Source organism: Temnothorax longispinosus, chromosome 6 (assembly GCF_030848805.1).
Source record: "Temnothorax longispinosus isolate EJ_2023e chromosome 6, Tlon_JGU_v1, whole genome shotgun sequence".
Taxonomy (NCBI): domain Eukaryota; kingdom Metazoa; phylum Arthropoda; class Insecta; order Hymenoptera; family Formicidae; genus Temnothorax; species Temnothorax longispinosus.
The window spans coordinates 20,734,474-20,753,912 of record NC_092363.1 but is presented as its reverse complement, the minus strand read 5'-3'; the positions used below and the strand labels follow the sequence as shown (position 1 = coordinate 20,753,912).

At 38.1% G+C, this 19,439-nt stretch overlaps 1 protein-coding gene across 2 annotated transcripts in view; it reads left to right on the top strand.

Moving 5' to 3' along the window:
• Positions 1-19,439, top strand: part of Olf413 (DBH like monooxygenase olf413) — a 260,512-nt gene that overhangs the window by 63,536 nt on the left and 177,537 nt on the right. The window contains exon 1 of one of the 2 annotated variants that reach the window (XM_071780495.1): positions 673-1,421. The exons of the other annotated variant lie outside the window; for it this stretch is intronic. The gene's annotated coding sequence lies outside the window, so the exon portion shown is untranslated. Of the gene's footprint in view, positions 1-672; positions 1,422-19,439 lie in introns of those variants that run through there. 2 annotated transcript variants of the gene reach the window in all.

Below are 19,439 nucleotides of genomic sequence, written 5' to 3'. Positions count from 1 at the left end.
ACGTCGAAATATTTCTGAAAGGAACGGCTGGTCAGGACGCGAACGAAGGATGGGGTAGGACGTGGGGGGCGGAGGTGGGAGAGATCCGGAAAGTCCTTGGCAAAGGGTGTACCTCCAGCGCGCGGTTTCTCGGAGAGGTATGAGAGAGAAAGATAGAAATGGTTGATCGTGTGCGCTGCCGGTGAAGAGAATGGGGTGGTCGTTCGGTCGTTCGTACGTGAAGGGTCGGTGTTAGGCAGTCGGAACATGGCATAGCGCGCGCGGGAAGGAATAGGCAGTCGTAGAGAGAAGAACCGACCACCGTTGGAATGTGAGCGGGACGAGGACCAGACCAGGAGTTGGGTGAGAAAGAGAGAAAGGAGGCGAAAATCGAGAGCGACGGGACGATAGAAGGAGAGAGTAGGAAGAAGAGGAACAGTACCCGAAGAAGGGGACCGGAGATAGAGGGAAAGAGATATAGGAAGCCAGTTGAGTGAGTAAGAGCGAGAACGGGAGGGCGAAGGATAGGGATCCACGGGGGATGGTGCGCGCGTAGGGTCGCGCGCGCGACAGCGAACGTGGGTGTTCTCGAAAGGGGGTGGGGAGAGAGCGGCAGGAGAGAGAGAGAGAGCGGTGGGAGAGAGCAGCGGGAGAAAGCGGTGGGGACTCCCTAGGCCGAGGGAACCAGTCGGATCCCGGCTTCAGGTCGTGGTGGCGTTCAGTTCACAGGCGGGTGCCGTGGCGCGCGGTTGGCCTGTATGCGGTGTTGTACGTTGTTGTGTGTGTTTTCTCGTTAAGAGAAAGATAGAGAGAGGGAGAAAAAGAGAAAGAAAGGGAACGAAAGAGAGGCGATTGAAGCTTCGAGATCGTCCAATTCGACAGATACAACGAGATAGTGATAATAGTTCTTGCGAGTCAGTAATCGTTCGATCTGAGCAACGACGGAGTTGTCCTCTGTCTGACGAAATCTCAGCTCCGATCCGACGGACGTATCTCTCTCGCCATTTGAAGGAAAACAAGTTTGTATTTTTCTTCCGCGAACGTCGGTTCGATGGAACCTATCGATCGTAATCAGTGGATAGTGTGATATCTACCTGATCGCGCGCAAATCGGAGCGCAACTTTCGGAGCGTCGCGACGACGGACGTCAATAAGGAGGCAAAGTGACGCGCAGATAAACAGATCGAGAGGCACGGAGTGGCTGTCTATCACCGACTCGCTACCGAGTTATCGGCTTTAGTTCTAGGAGGGCGTAATCGAGGAGCTCGTAAAGTGAGTGAGTGACAGTGACGGAAGTGTGTGATCGCCAAGGCGGCGGATGATAGGAAGTTCTTAACGACGCGGGTGTGTATAACGACGGAGAATTGCCGTATCTCTCAAGACGACGTTCATCAAACTTGAAACGGACTCGAGGACATCTCGTGGTCGATATTTCTCTGAGTGGTGAGTTTTTTTCTATGACTCATAAAATTCGACGAATCGACACAATCGAGGAACGAAATCCGGAAACACAACAGTCCAAGAACTATTTGAGAAGCGTTCGAGAGATTAGATAGCACGTAGACGTTTTAAACCATTTTAAAGCGTTACTAATGGTGCGATTGTTTTCCGCGTTCTGCCTTCTACACTTTTAAATTTATCGTATCTTTTGTAAGAGATTTTCAGAACATTATGTCTCATAATGTTTTGCATTTATATAAGAAAAGATCTGTAGAAAATGAGTTATTAAGACTTGTAGATACATTAGCAAGATATCTAAAAGATTTAATAAATTGATCAGTACTTTGATAGCAATTCTTTTTCTGAAAAGAAATTGTTTACGTTATTCTTTCGCAGAAATCGACACAATTTTGGATCCGATTGATACGATAGATGAAGTTTTGTTTGATAAAAGTTGTTAAGATTCTTTGACATGTTTGTCTCATTGTCAATAACTATACGAAGTGTTGTGAAACACGTCACTGCTCTAACGGATGATGAAATATAGACTTTCACATAAGACACGAAGGCGAGACTTGGAATGGATTATCGACATTTTGATAATATCTTGTTGATAACTCGATATAAGAATAGAATAAAGGTGCTAGAAAAAAGATAATTATTAATTATCTTTTGAGCGGTTTCCATTACATGATATCTTAACATAGCATTGAAAAGAATGTTTCCGTTTTAATAATGTGTTGTTTCCTCGGACTAGATCTAACATCATTAAAAGTGAATTAACTGATTCTCAAATTTTATACGATATGCTTATGTGCTTTATAACGATATAATTATGTAAAAAATTCAAAAATACATAAAATTTTCCTTGATATTTTATTTTGTTTGATAGGAAGGGAAAAATTTTCCTCCACAAATGTAATACATTTAGGAAGCAGATATTCTTGTCATGAGATTATTATAATATTTTTGTTAATTATACTTTTACAATCGCGCGATATTGTTTCGATTTGTGTCTATAAATAGTATGTTTGATGACTAATAGTGAAGCATTAGGATTTACTAAAAGAACGACGCAATCAGATGACGAATAAGTTTAGAACACACCGATATCTATTTCCTGACGAAAATATCCAAGTGTCTATCGTTATCGGTTTTTATCGCTCATAAAATAAAAAGACGTGTTTAAATTCGAGTTGTTTTTATGGAGAGAAAAAATGATTCTCAATTACCGTGAGAAACGTGAAAGTTAACAGTCCGCCGTCGCTTGGCGGTTTGATAGCAAACGGTTGAAGTTTCTGGTTCACCTAGCGAATAGCTGCGAGCACCACGAGAGTCATTTCGCGAATAATGCTTCACGGTAATATTCGCAGATCGATGTTTATGCCGTGGCGCCTGTCACGCGCAGTCTGTCGCTCCGAGCTCGCACAATGCAGTGAAACGCGAAAGTGATCCCACGCCGCAAAAAAAGAAGGGAATAAAATCGTGCGATCGTAAAACACAGAAGCTCTCGATCATACGACACACATCGGCGTGTATGTCATCGATGCATGTAGACTCATGTAGACTGTAGAAAAAAATGGTGGAACCAAGTTTTCAAACCCAATTTAAAGTTCGCGCTGAATTGCCAAAATTTAGTGGCACACGATAATGTCTCATATATAAGCTGTCATTGTCGCTGTTCCTGTTCACGACAGGTTCTTTGGGATAAATATGACAGGATAAATATGAACTCAATCTTCTCATTTATACACAAAATTTACTGGCCACAAAATTATTGGATTGTTTAGTATTTAAAATTTATTTGGGTGAATTTATTGTCAGAACTGTGTGAATGACGGAGTTTTTCGGTTTTTTTTTTTAATTGAGTTCTTTAAATCAGAACTTAATTGTTGTTGTTTAATGTATAGTAATAACAATTTAAATAAATTTATTAGAATTAGAATAATGTGGTAATCCTGAAATTTTTATATGTATCTATAAGTATACAATATGCTTATCGTGCTATCTAAATCGGCAATAATCGATTCTTCTGCTTTAATGTCGCAGTCAATGACATTCCACGGGCTTTTCACCGATGAGATTGCAAAATCTCGAGCTAAAGACGACGTCCTGACTCGATTCGCGGGTTTTCAATGTAACCTGACCAGCCTAATTCTAACGGCACGTCCCAGTTTTTTTTTTTCGTGAAAGTTTCCGAGTATAACGGCGTTGTCTCGACACAGTTCGAGGCAGTGAATTTAAGAGCATTGTCGTGTCGTGCGGCCAAAACGAAAATAAGGGAAGTTCGAACGGAACCCTTTGCACACTGTGCCCACTGCGGGAAATTTTTCTTTCTCTTTTAGAATCTTTTTGTCGGGGATGTCCGTAAATCTTAATGCATCTAAGTCAACGGTTTTTTTACTGTTTAAAATTTATGGGAGAGAAGATATTTGTTCGGTTTTTTTTCTTATATGCGATCGCTTAAACCGTTAACAAAACAAGAAAATGGAACGAACTGTTCGATCAATTTAATGTATGTCAACTTTGGTATGTCAATTTCAAGCAGCGATAGCTATGTATTCTAATTCTAATCTTCTAACTTTCTAATATTCTAAAATCTTGTTTTGTGTTGTTTTGACGTTATAATTTGCCAGCATTGTAAAATTTGATTTTCTCGCGGATTTTTCGTATAGCTATCTGTAAAGCCGGAAGCGCATATAAAGTATTGTATTTGGCACGGATAATCTCATGGATAATCTCCTTAAAATATTAAAGACAGCATTAGGAATATCACGAAAATGGTTAAGCTGGGATCTTTTCTAATCCGTAAACAGGCCTCAGAGTTCTTGACAGAATTGCCTGAACTGTTGGTTGGTAGCATCTAATAGTGCCATAATACGAGCTAACATCTCGTGAATGTGGATTTTAGTATAGATGCGTTGTGTTACAAGTGACTTTATGAATACAACGTGGTAAAAAGTACGACGGTAGCGAGAATGACGAATGGTAAAAGCTGGCGGTGAATCACTCTTATATTGTAATCTTTGCGCTATATGATATATGATGCAAGAATGAAATATTTCGTCTCGACTGCCAAGACGAAATATCTTTTTCTGAATATGCGTGATGGAAAATCAGAATGCACGCAAAAAATCAGATTACATATGTAATTCTTTAAATCTTGTAAATATTTTTCTTTATATACGTTCAATTCTTAATATTTGCGACTAAGGTATTCAAGCCATTCTTTTCATAGAATAAAGAGATTTAAAGAACCGAATGGATAAACCGCTCAAAAGTTAATGATAATTTCTTAGGCGGTACTTAGGAAAGTATAATAGCTAAACAATATTTCATTCAAGTAATACTTACTAATACTTCCGTATATTAAAGTTTTTCGACACTTCGTTGTTTTTCGACCAAAATTACTGCGCTCGCAATATGACATTCCTGTTTTATGATTTAACAAGAAGAAAAAGTTCATTAAAACTTTAATAGTTCTGTTTCGTCGATGTCCAATTAGTGCTATTAGTGTTTAATAGCTGTTGCTAATCTCACTTTCGACTTTTCGGAATAAATCCATAAAGGCAAACTTGTGCGAAGCGATTGAATCGTTCTTGCGTCGATTAGACAAAAAAGGAGCAATTGATTCGATTCGTCTCTTCGATATCGCGGCGATTCGCGATGTGTCGCATTTCCATAGGTTGAGGAATGGGTCTCGTGAAGTGCGAAAAGATTGTCGCGAACGCGAGAGATGGTGCGCGCGGATAACGCCGCCGGCCACGGCCGTCGGGTGATGTTTCACCCGCGCGGCTGTCCTACATCAGGATCTTTACCGGCTATCTCCTTTAAGCTCACTCTCCTCCATGGAAGGTCCTCCGCGGTTCCGAGACCGTTTGCGTTTCCCGCACTTCCAGCCCTCTCTTTCTCCTTCGTCACTCTCGCATGAAAATTATTCTCTCGTTCGCTTTCCGTCGGACGGAAAAAGCAATCTGTTAACGGATCTCGTTCTTCATCCCTGTACGAAAAAGCGTCTCTTCAAATCTGCTTTTTCTCTTGGAAGGATTAGTAATATATTAACATTTGCGTATCGACTTGTTAATCTCTCTGCTTAAATAGAAAAAAAAAATTAATGCCGTCTCATCGAAATTATCGTGGCTCAAATTAATATCGGCATATTGGATTTTTCACCTATGCTAATCCTTTTTATTGAATACATTACGATTTTATTTATTATAATTTATTATGTCCTTTTATATATGTCATTTTAATTAAGATTTATTACTTTTATTAATTTTCACGTTTGCAGAACATGTATCATAATACACAATCTGTATTGTATAATTATATAACTGTATAATTGAATATTTTTTATTTAAAAAACAATGAATCGTAATATCTGGTTGTTGGTATAAAACATTGTTAAACGTTAAATATAATTTAAGTGATTTGTTTTATATGAATCAGATTATTATTTTATAAAATTCTAGCGTATTACGGTCGAGCGTGTATTTGACAATTTGCAAAAAATACAGTATTTGTAACATGAAAATTCGAGACCTTCTATTCTGTTACGTGCGATAATAAGGTAGCATGGCATATTAAATTAGTCACGCAGGCTGTAGCGCGCAATTTGCATTGAAATTGTAAAGATATCGGCAAGTAACAACGTTTGTTTCATACAAGAATATTAGTGGCTGGAAAAGCATTTATATATGTATATAATTAATTTCTTTAAAAATAGTCATTATGCCATGCAACTTGCAGATCATTCATCGATCTTTTGCTTGCTGTATCGTCAAATTAACGCTTGTTATACAATAATATCTTTATATTATACTAAGTATTTTGTACAATTTGGACCGAGCATATAATAATGTTTCATAGAGAGAAGAGAAACTCTTTTAAAACGATAAATTATTTTATCGAGTAAGTCTGGAATCTACCACAATATCTTGGGTTTTATTTTTAAATAGTTCTTTATGCTGCATATTATACAGTCTGCTTATAAGTATTTGTAAGATAAGCATTATTTTAGAATCACTGAGGAATATGTTTAAACTGTCTGACGTCTACGTACGCAAATAGTCTTCCTTGTCTAGTTCCTGAATAGTTAACATATTCGATGAACTCGCTATATATCTAAACGTCTAGAATCGTTTCTTTCTAACAGACGAGATAACAGCGCGATTAATAGAAGGTCGCAAGAAGATTCCTTAGTATGCATCATTTGTCGCGTTTATCTAATCGCGGGCGAATCAATGAAATTGATCGAACGGACGCTCCCGTCCGCCTAAATTTACGGTCGGTCCTTAGCGTGCTCGCGCGCATCTGTCGTTTATCTGTTAATCCGCGTGTGATTTCGCGGATATCTCTCTCTCTCTTTCTCTCTCTCTCTCTCTCTCTCTCTCTTTCTCTTTTGACGGGGATCGCGGACGACGTCTTAAATAGCTCAACAGATAAGATGGAGACCGCAAAGGCTCGGCACTCAAGACAGTGTAAGACTTCTCCCGACAGACCGACAGGGGAACGGACGGACTCGCTCACGCGAATTCTCGTTTCGCGAGTCGCCGCGATAGGATCTCGGTTCCTGTATGTGTTTCAGCTGTGAATTTCACGTCCGTGCGCGGGTATATCGATCACGGGTTTATTTTATGCCTCTATAAATTAAGCGGCGTTAACGTGTCCTGATACGACGACTTCCAAGAATACCACGACGCTCTTTAGCATATCGCAGTTTCATTTCCGTGTATGACGCGCGACCGTGTGCCCGCGCGTCATATCCGCCTGAAAAAAAAAAGATTCATTAAAGGGCGAATATGCACTTTATATTCACCCGTGGCTGACGTAAACGAATCGGTATAGTCTCTTCCAGCGTAATTTCCTACGTAAACTCACAGCCCGTTATATCTCGCGGTAATTTGTAACATCTAATTTGAATTCAGCGGTTTTCTCGAGATTGATTATTTTTACGATAAGCATTTCCTGTACTATACATAACTCATTTTCCACTCTATTCTATCCTGTGCTATTCTGCTTCTGCATGCAGCATTCGCGATATCTTTCTTTACATAATTTATTCATATCGTATATACATGTATAATTATAATTCGAAATTTATAAGTTTCGAGCTTACTATCGTTTACTATCAAAACGTACCGCTTGTTCTGTTCTGTTCTGTTCCGCTCGGCCGGCACCCACGTGAGCCCCTGACACCCTTTCACTTCACAGGCAAATCACGCATTTGTCACGTATTTCCGCTCGCGCTTGTATGCATGCACCGACTTTTTCTTAACATCCTGTCGCCTTGTGCAACACCTCGCCAAGCGTCGGAGTCTGAGAACATGAGATATCGTCACGCGCATTGTTCTTCGGTCGATCTGATTTTTCGGCGTGGGTTTTATCCGAGAAAAATCCAACTTTCTCATGAAATTCCAACACCTGGGAAGTTCATTGACGTTTCCCTAGAATATACATGGCACACTTCGCGTTTGCAATCATGGTAACGATTTATTTACTAACTAAATATTAGAAGTAAAAATATTTTATACCATATATTGTTCTTTTGGACATGAAAAATGATAGAAGCGTTAAAACAAATATTTTCAGCCATTTCATCAACTATCGACCACACTACTCGTTTAAAAATACCGAGAAAATTTCTCGGATATTTATTGTCATGTAGGAACAAACCATAAATGACATTGAGATTTTTCTCTTAATAAATGAAGCCTCAGTGCCTCGGAAAAGGTGACGCGATAGCGAGCGTCAATTAATATCATTAGTCGCTAAAGCTTGATAATGCCAATTAGTGAAATCCGGGCGTGCGCGGCGACCCTCAGTGTTTGACACCCTCTGCAAGCCCAATTATCCTAATCCGAAATGAACAACTATACGCGCCGTCGTACTGCCAAACATTCGTTCGCACTGTAACAATTAACAATCGTCATTCTGATATTACTGTACGGGCCCTCGTTAATTCCTCGCGCGCGACTCTTTATTTAAATTATCTGTCAGCGTCGGGTGCAGCATAATAATTATGGGACGGCATGAATCCGACGTCAAAGGTCGAATAACTCGCTGCGGAAAATCATTGTTCGTTGCAACGCATGCGTTTCCATCGGCATCCTGCACGAAATGTCAAGCTAATCGAAGAGATAAGTGGGCGAGGATGATTGTCATATCTTTTACAAAGATTGATTTATACCTAGAGACATAAATTATTACTTTCCATTATACCGTATATACATATTATCGGTCTGCGCAATTGCATTTAATGAAGCTGATAGAAGTAGGCAAATGTATTCATTAAGATTATAATATGCTACTATTGTTATTTGAATTTTTAAGTTGACAATCTCAGATTGTTCAACGTAATTAAATTTGACATGTTTGCCTTATCCGTTTGCTCCTTCGGTTAATTATTATTCAATAATATGGCAATTCTATTCCTTTGTGTTCTCCAGCGTTTCGCTAAGACCATAGCGGAGCTCGTGAATTTCGATTGAGTTTGGATTGTTAAGGACTAGTTGATAATTCGATTTCGCAAAGTTGCTTATCCCTGTCTCTTGAATTTGCACTATCACTTCCCAGAATCCGTCTAATTAATAATCTTGCTTTGAATTTCTCGAAACAGTGCTGAAGGAATCTCAGTAGAGAAATAGGTATATATTTGAGTTAACACTATCAAAAGATTCTTATATTACTTTCTAGATATTATATATATAATTATATATATATATATATATATAGGTATATAATTACATTAGAAATCATTTATAAAAATTATATAAATAATGCTATAATTTAACATGTTAATTAAATTTTTGTTACATATTTAAATGTTTTCACTTTTTTGTTCTTAAATTGAAATTACATTTTAATGCCTCATACTTTTGTCCCCTATTCTCCTTTGTAATATAATTTTCCTAAGGTATATCAGAAGATAGATTTATAATAGTTTGACATTTTGTTTTATGACGTTCCATTACTCTACCAGTAGCCACCACTCTCCCGACGATCATCTTCCACGATCATCGACTCGTGTTCGCGCCTCGCCCACGTGGTGCTATTAAGGCTTCGAATTAATCGACTGATCAGAGACTCGTCCAGGCCGGAATGATCGTTGAGGGTAATGATAGCCGCGAGGAATGCTAATGTAGGGGCAAATAAAACGAAGTCTGCCCTCACGTTTTGTCACTCGACGTATAATTTCGCCGTAGAAAGTCCAATGAAAGATGGCAAAATGCGGAGAGGGGGATGAGAGAACGCGGGGGCTGGCGGGACCCAGTGGGCCGAGGCGCGCTTACAAATTACGGAGAGAGCGTAGTCACCACCAGCCGTTGGGACGACCCGGTAATTTGGGAAGGGCGATGAGATTAAGCTGCTCCTCGAAAACCATCATTTCATCGCGACAAAGGTACGCATTACCCGCGATAGGACGCGGCAGTACGACGACAGGCGCACTCGCGCCTTTTGACTTGCTAATGTTGAATTGGGCTCGCATGCTACGATGCTCCCTCGTGCTTTTTAGTTGATATTTTCGGATCTCCGTGTGATTATTACGAATGTGATTATATAACTCGCCGATATCGATGCGTCGCGAATGTAGGAACCATTTTTTACGAATCCAAATTTGGGACACTGGGTTAGACGGCATTAAATTATAGCTATAGCTTATAGCAGATAATATAGTGAAGCAAAAGATGTCCAATAAAATGGCATGTTCTTGAATATTTTAAGCTCCATTGTATATTATTTAATAGCATATTCAAAACAGATTATATTTAATTTTATTATAATAAAATTGAATATAATCTGTTTTAAAATATGCTATAGTTTATTATTTTTCATAGTTATTATGAAAGATGACGACGAATATTGGAGTTATATTAGTTTAAAGTACATTGTACTTATCGTTTGCTTTCTGTCAAAACTGGGTCGAGGATCAGGGATTTTTTCTCCTCGGGGATGGATCTTACTAATCGATATAAGTCTAGCTTGAATTATATATCAAAGAACGAGCTCTTTGTCGAGCAGATGGTGCGATCGATATCGCCGTCTGTCCTTTTCGACATTTCGAGACTAAGGTAGGAATCGTCATTTTACTATAAGGAAAGTGTATTAGAGGTTCCCTTTGATTTGCTAATTTCCAACTGCCCGCGAGCAGAATTCGCTCTTTGATCTTTTGCGCGTATTAACGACGCGACGTGGGTGTTAAGTCGGCATCATGACGTCTTTGATTTTCATGGCTCGCTAGCAAGATGGAAAGGTGTTTGCAGTTTTTATTATATGGGAAGAACAGATGTAGTTTTTCGCTTAGGCAATTAATGATGTTCCAACGTAATCGATATTTAAGATATAACATGTTCATTAAACGCGAAACATCATAATTATTGTCACTATTTAATCCTTGATATTTTGCAGCATTTATCGTTTGAAATAATTGAGAAAATAATTTTTAATTAAAAGTTAAAAATTATCAAAAAAGAGGGCAATTATTTTGTAATGATTTAGAGATTGTTACTTTTTAGATTTAACTAATTAGATATTTTTAATAAAGAAACTATAATTTTATATTAAGATTCTTAAGAGAAAGAAAAAGGAGAGGAGAGAGAAAGAAAGAGAAGGAGAATTATTACAAAATAATAAAGCATAAAAGCACACTAAGTTTATAATAAAATAACACTATTATTTTATTATTTTGTTTAAAAATTTTAATACAATATAATAGAATTACTTTATATACAGATCTTAAAATTGCATCGTGCAATCTCCAATCTGCAAAGCGGTATAAGATGGACGATGAGATGCTTATTAATCTGCTTCTTAGTTCTGGTGATTGCATCTGTTTTCTTCGTAATCATGATCTTATCTTAAGAAAAGCTACAAGAACGACGCGCCGTTCTTTACTCGTGACGTCAAATATAAATCTCGAATTTCTGAGCAAAATGTGCAAAGAGAGATGGGGGAGATGGGAGTGATATAATTAATCGAACTATAATTCCTTTCGCTGTTTTGACTTGCTAATTCGCGAATTTGAGCCGCCCGAGATCGCGGAACAGCGCGCGTTTGCTTTTGTCCCGAGAAATTTTCATCGGCGTCGTTATATTTCATACGTATTGTCCGTTCCGTTCCGTCACGCTTCGCCGGAATCCGGCCATTCAAGCTTTTGTCGTGCGCTAAAATCCCGAAGTATGAACCGAAATGATTAATCGAGTATCGGTATATCGTTGCGTCGCGCCGCGCGGCGATCGATGTCGATATTGATGTAGATTTTTTCGCGTTCGCCCCGGTAAGCGGGAAATCAAATAAACGACGCTATCACCGCGCCGGCTCTTGTGGATAACGAAGTTTGTTTTTTTTTCCCCCGGGAAACTTTGGTGCATCGTCGATCACGTTGCTCGGTGCACATTTTAGGTAAACTGATTTTGGATGACATTATGCGAGAAATTAATGTCATATTACAGTTTATTACGCGCGAAAGAGTAATCTAATATGTTTTACTTTTATCGATACCTATCTTTGGTGCCTAGTTGGTAGCATATTCGAGATATTTGAAATAGAAACTTCTTATTTTACTTTGAACAGCCTTCCTCTCTCTCCCAGAAATAGCGATAGAGTCAACTAAAAGAATAAAAGGCAGTGAAACCCCGCGGGAAGCCTCGAGATTAGTATCAGTTTCGTTTTCGAAATAAATTTTTTATTAAGCTCCAGCTATGATTCTATGAGCGAGGAAACAGCGGGGAAGTCGAGAGACAACAGATAGCCCGCGTCATCTGCGTCAGATGACAAATGTCGGCCGTTAAGAAATGGATGAGCGCGGCTCCATATATCATAGAGATAATTATATTACAGTGCTTCTGGCGAGTATTTTTAGGCATCTAACATCGGTCGGTATCATACAGGACACCATTGGTGTCCTCCCCTATCCGTCACGCCCCTCTCATCCGGCACTGCAGGCTTATATCGCGCGAAGATAACAGAAATAGATCTTGTTACGAAGGGGTGAAACATTAAATTGTTCATCATTTGTCCCTTCGGCCGTATCCGAGCATTAAGAGAGATATGTGCAGCTGCATCTGTTGCGAATCTCTCGTCTACGCACAAACAATAATCCGCGTATAGAGAACTATTTGAATTATCATTTTATACTGGGGTCGTAGAACCCCGAGATGTCCTTGTAGCAACAGACACAGGATTATGAACTACAAAAAATAAGGATTATTTTAATTCAGTGAAGTACTCAGATTGTTAGGAGTTATATTATTTTATTTTATAGAAAAACTGGAATAAACAACGCGATTAAAATATTAATTACGGAATTTTTTCCTTCCACGAAACATCTTTATTGCATTCGTATTATTTTGATTTTTACTAAATATTGTAAAAAATAGAATACATATTAGTATTATCAAATTTATATAATAATTATTTACCATCGATTATTTTCAAGTTTCATATGCGATTTCTAGTTATACATATATTTATATATTCGCATTTCCTTCATACATACACTCCTCAAATGTGATTGGTATATTTAACAGATTTCCCTCTCTCATGATAATTAGTTTGCAGATAAGCTAATTTTCAGAGTTTAGTGCACATATACGCGATGTTCTGCCTTTTGCACATCCGAGGACCTCTTACAATGCAATTTTAAATGAGCTCGCAAAAAGCAGGAATTAGTATCAAACGGCTCTTAACGAGAGTAAGGAATAATCTGTGTGCTGCACTCGGTGCTGAGAGAGAGAGAGAGAGAGAGAGAGAGAGAGAGAGGGAGAGAGAGAGAGAGAGAGAGAGAGAGAGAGAGAGAGAGGAAGAGAGAACTATTATGCAATTCTCCTGTGCCCGCCGGTGCATTCGCGTGGTCACGAGCAAACGGCATTCTCATGAGCTCGAATTAATCCACGGCTTGTGTTGTGACCATCAAAGAACTCTCTCTCAACGAAACCGTCAGGCACACACGAATCGTTGCTTTGCTTATGCTATGACTTTAAGCGCCCTCGATGATGGGCCCTCGAGTACGTTCGAGAGCCTTTCCTTTTCGCCCCCCGGGGATCATAAAAACCCCCATTTTCGTCCAGCATTAAATATCATTGCTTTTATGTGCCGTGAGAGTGACACTAAATTTTCGCTGTACTGTTCAGTCATCAAACAACATTCTTTAGTATTATATAAAAATATAAGTAATTAAATAAATTAATTACAGTCTGAATACAATTGTTTTAAAGTAATTTCCATTTGCAAATATTTTTTTTGGGATTATTGGCAAAAAGTCTTTTCAATTTTCACTTAAATAATATTTCTCAGCTTTACATTGCGCATTCAAGTTATATAATAATTCAAATCTATGAATTAATCCTTTAATCATTAAATTTTTATAACGATTTATAGCGCTTGTGTCTGTTTTATGGCGCTGCAATGTCTCAATGTAACGTATAAAGCGAAAATTAGTCTCTACTCTCTACCACTACGGATCATCATTGGTATGAGATGCCCGTCGATCGCGTTCGGATTCTCTTATCCTTCGTTGAAAACTTCCTTCGCTTCTCCCGCGGAACTTAATGAGGAAACTTCGGGGCGAAGCTATCGCTGCTTTAGTGTCACGTTCAAGAATAAGCTGATTCTTAGCGGCGCTTGTACTTTTTGAAGAAGTGCAGTCACTTTTTCATTATTCTTCGCTTCACCGACGATGTCGTCCCACTTCATCTTTTGTCTTATCATTACAAACACGTAGGTAATAGTATACATAACTTTTAGTACGAGATATTCATCAGTAAAACATATAATTTTATATTTAATAAATTTATAGATCATACAATCGACTGCAGTAATGTTAAATAATATTAAATAATAATTGGAAAAATTGTATAATAGTGTTAACATTTGTACGTTATTAACGTATAAACATAATTAATATAAATGTAATTATGTTTAACATAAAAGTATTACTCTAAAAAAAGTTATTTTCACGCATTTCTATCTCTTCATTAATCATATAAATGCTATCGTCATAACGCGTCTAAAAAGCAATGTCAATGATGCATCTCGAAATGTATCTCTTCTTTCATTTCGGTCCCACCGCTTTTTAATTATCTCGCGTAGCGCGAGTGACACCGCTGCACAAATTGAGAGTGAACGGACGAGGGCGAACCGAGTGAGAGAAGACTCGAGGATGCAGTCAGGTAAATAAATTTGTCGAAGTCCTCGTGTCGCGTCGGCTTGGTTATGGAAGGTATTTGAAGTATGCGGTGTAAATGGACGGAGGGTGAGCGCTTAAACGTTCCGACAACCGCGTAATCGTGTTTAAATGAGAGTGCAATCTCAGACGCAACTAATTGCCTTGATTCGACTTTTTTCTGGCTGTCAGCACTAAAAATCACAAACGAAAATCTATCTCTGCTTAATGAGCTGCACGACGTGTCGATGTGAACGTATTATTTTCTGACCTTTGATTTTTACGACGATAGATGTGGAAACATATAATCCACGTTTCCACATCTCCATTTATCCCAACTGAACGAGATAATTTTGAACGTAACATGGCAGTAAACTTTATAGTGTCAATTCTCAATCGTAAACTTCCTGCACTTCGTTTTCATTAACATTTTAACTTTCCGATCTAAATCCCGAACTTTCGAACTATTATTTCGTAACTTTGTTTAATTTTCGGCTTTCAAATCGCATTTCTGTCGACTTTATATTTGTTATACATATATATAATTATATTATTTATATAATATATTAACACAAATAGATAAATCAATCTAGAAGCATTTACGTCCCATGCAGTCGGTCAATTCTTTTTAGTATAACAGTATTATTTTAACGAGCAATAAAAAATCGAAATTGTACCTTGTTGTCAGTGTTTATCTCGATTACTTTGACCAGATCCGATCCAGGAGTCACGAAAGGGTTAACTGATCAATTAAACCAACTCGACAATTAGACCGCTTTTAACCTACTCTCGTGTAGAAACTACTTGAATTCCAACAGCATGAAAACAGGCGTCACATCTGCGCGGTGTTCTTTCAGTCCGAAGAAGATATTTTTTTTTAAAGGTGAGCATTACATATCACCGTAGCACTATATACCGTGCAGGCCGACGTCTAATGACGTCTAGCGTGCCCGGGTTCTCCCCGGTGTATATAACCAACGCGACGACTCGCATATTCGTGCAACCGCGCGTAGAATTTCCGCCTGTTAGCCTCTCCACGTCGGCAGGCGTTTCCGCAAAAGTCAAGAGAAGCTCGAGCGAATCCGCCGGATCGTACTGTAACATCCTCCGCAAGAGGATGTAACATTTCCGACGCTTCGACGCGTTCGTTAATTCGAAGACGGTTGAAATCCCGTTGAGATCGTGCCGCAATTTCACTCGAAATTTGACGCATCGGCTTTTTCTTTAAAAATAGAAGTCTCAATTCTACGGATATTAAGATTAATAAGTTGCTTGTTTTCATTCCTTTTGTCTCTTAATTTTATTAAAACAAGCAGTTATAAAATTTATTCAATTTATTAAATATTATTAGCATTATACTTACTTTTCTCTCTTAAATGCTAATGACATTGCAGTAATTGTTACGCGTAATAACAGGTTTATTACTCCTAAAAATAGTTAAATAAATTTTGTCCTTTCAGAAAAATTTAATATTCTAGATAATTTTAGGACAGGCGTATATAAATTATCATGCCTTATGGTGTTTCTGCCTCTCTATTTTGGAATTTATCTCGTTGTATAAGCGGAAGGATGACAATTAACGCGAAAAGCACCCTCCAGCGCAAGTGCCGTTTCGGAGTGAAGCTGTGCCTTTTGCGAGGCTCGACGAAGTTCGCTTGGGTTTCATAATCCCTCGCAGGGAGTAATTAGATGTGAGGATCGCAACCACTTTTGTCTTTCGTGCTAGCATTCTAATTTCCAGTTTTATTGGGACGTTAAAATAAATTAAAGCAAAGCTGTGCTCCGTGAACGTCACCGATTTTTCGCATATGTGAGAAGCAGTTCGCGCATTGTTTTGTCGTTCATTGAATCATGATCTTGCATAGATAGAATGGATTAAGAATCTTTCGCGAAGAAAATAGCAAGTATAGGTAACGGCATACTGAGGAAAACTTTCATTTTGCTGCTTTATTCCATTTTCGCGTTGCTGGTGTCGAGAGGTAAGCCGCTGGTTAAAAATATGTACGGTAATTAAGTAATACGCCATTCAAGTAATGCCTGTTAATTCCCGTTAGTACCTCGATCTTGTAGACCAAATTTCCGTGCGGTTTACACCTAGGCTGGTGTAAATAACTACATAAGTAGTATGAGCGTTTATGCTGAATATAACGACTTTGTAGTTAGGAGATTACGAGCGCAAGTAGTAGTTTTTTAGGTTTTTTGTATAGTAAGATTAATTAATGAAGTATTGATTTTCTGATTTTAACAAAGTTACGATACTGGCTAACAGTTAAAAACAAAAACGTGTTAGGAATAAGAATAGAACGAAAAAGATAATGCGGCCGAGTGAGTGGATTATGAATGCGGTTTGCGTATAATTTTATAAAGAAGTCCTCAGAGCACGCATTAGCGATTTCAACTTTTCTGGAATAACTAATGTTGGCATTTTTAGAGTAGCCTGGAGACTGAAGTATATAATTAGCCTTAACTTACAAAATCTCGCCACACCGGGTGAGCTTTTAAGGCGCGTAATCGACATTAAAGGGTTTAAAAGTTTCGCGAACATTTTCCGAGCTTTTATTCCAGGCATAAAGCGAAAACATAATTTAGATCGAATTTCAGAAGCGTTTTAGAGCAATTATCCTACACATATATTGATCATCAGCGCCTCATTTAGCACAGAAACCCTCTTTTAGCTTTTCATTTTTCTAAAGTTTACATTGTTCGGATTCATAATTCATTCTCTATTGTGTAAAATATCTACCTTATTACATCGGAGATTTATCAGAAGTTTATCATCCTGCTAATTAAAAAAGAATACTAGCACAAATAAAGTTATTTAATATTCTAGATAATTTTAGGACGGGCGTATATAAATTATCATAAAAATATATTAAAAGCCTAACTATCTCAGATATATACATATAATGGTGTATTAAGTTTTATACTTTTATTGTTATAATCATGGTATCTTTATCATATATATAGAGGGGTAAAAGTCATAGTGGTGTAAGTCAAATTTTTAAAAATATTTTTTTGTGTGCACAGATGCAATTTATATATTGTATGGATTGCATCTATGCACGCAAGAAAAAATTTTAAAAAATTTGACTTACACCACTATGACTTTTACCCCTCCAAATATATATATTAGGTCGGAGTATGTTCCGGGACTTTTATTTTTTAATCGTAATTCCGGATTGCATTTCAGAGTCAAAAATTGTCCCGCACGTCGGGACATTTTTGAATCTAAAATGCATTCGGCTGTACATTAAAAAACTAAACGTCCCGGAACATACTCGACCTACTTATATATATATATATATATATATATAATATATTATATGTTAGTTTTTGCAAAAAATTATAGGATACTCTAATTGTAAGATCCGTTAATATTAATAAATTGTAAAAACTAAAAAATATAAGTATAATAGAATGATTGTTACGTGATGTCCGCGTTCAAACGTGATTAAAACGGTATCTGAGCGCCTCACCTAACGAAGGCACTCCCGATGCGAACCTAATCTCCACCTCGTCCGCAACTATGCCATTGACTCGGCCGGAAGGCTGGTATATAGATCGCTTTCATCGCTCCCTTTCGCTTTCCACTCGTGTGCGCGCGAGCCACCTTCGCTATTTCGCGTTTGCCTTCGCCTTCGCCTTCGTTCTCGTCCGTTAAATCTATCAGCTTGCATTTCTCTCTCTCTCTTATTCTCTCTTATACCTCTCACCTTCTTTTTCTGCTTCCGAGCATGCTCGTTGTGAAACGCTTCACGCGATAATGCAGTTAAACACGTGGGCGTGGGGATACCGATTCGCGCGCATCGTTGCGCTTTCTTCGATTGCATTACGTTTCATATCTTAAGGCTATGATACTCATCAGAGGTGTTGAAACATTGCCTGCGATTGAAGAAAACGATACGATATTTAGGAGAAAGAAATATATCAGTATCTTTTAGATTGGTATTCGTGATCAACTTTTCATGGTGTTTTATTCAAGAATGATGAATATGCTTTTTTTTGCGTTTATCTTATCATCTATTTTTCCATTTTGTACTAAATACATGAAAGGCGGTTTTCGATCCTTCCTGAAATATATTTCTCTCTTTCTCTCTCCTGCGCGAAGAATATCCGGAGAATATCTTGAATGGGAGAAGAGCGATATTTCCGTTTCCGCTTCATTCGCGTCACTCTCTTAGAATTCCCTGCATCTGCGAGCCTCTCCAACTTTGGGGCTGGTGCGAAGAGCTCATCGTCCGCGGAATACGAGTGTGCGAATTTCGTGCTCTTGTCTGGCGGTATAGTAGGCGATTCGTTTCGGCGGTAACGGGGTAACACGATTTTCTCTCTTCGCGAACGACCGAGAGTAGCCGCGTTCGTACCCGGTCCGGATGCCATAAATACGCGAACGTGCACGGGGAACCAACGGCATATGCCAGCAGGAGATGCCGGCCGTTTAACCTCGAGATCGATTTGTTCGTATAGTGAAACGTCAATTCTACGCGACGCCTTGGTTAAACCAAAAATGCTGACAATTGATCTTTTGCAACTGATGTATTACATTACACTGACAAGTAAGTAAAAAACCACCGATTTGACGATTTTTCGATCAACTTAGAGTCGACTTTTTGAAAATAAAAGCGTCAATATTTTTTGGATTACAAACCATTATTTGAAAGTCTTTCGTTTTAATTAAACTTAAGTTTCATTTTTTATAAAGTACCAAAGTGAGTATTAACAAATTATAATGGATATAATTAAACAATAGATACGTTACACGATTTATATAGTACATTCCCCAGAAATTCAAGAAATTATCATTAATCATTAATTAAATTCAGAAAATCTGGAATATTCTTTTATATTATTTAATATGT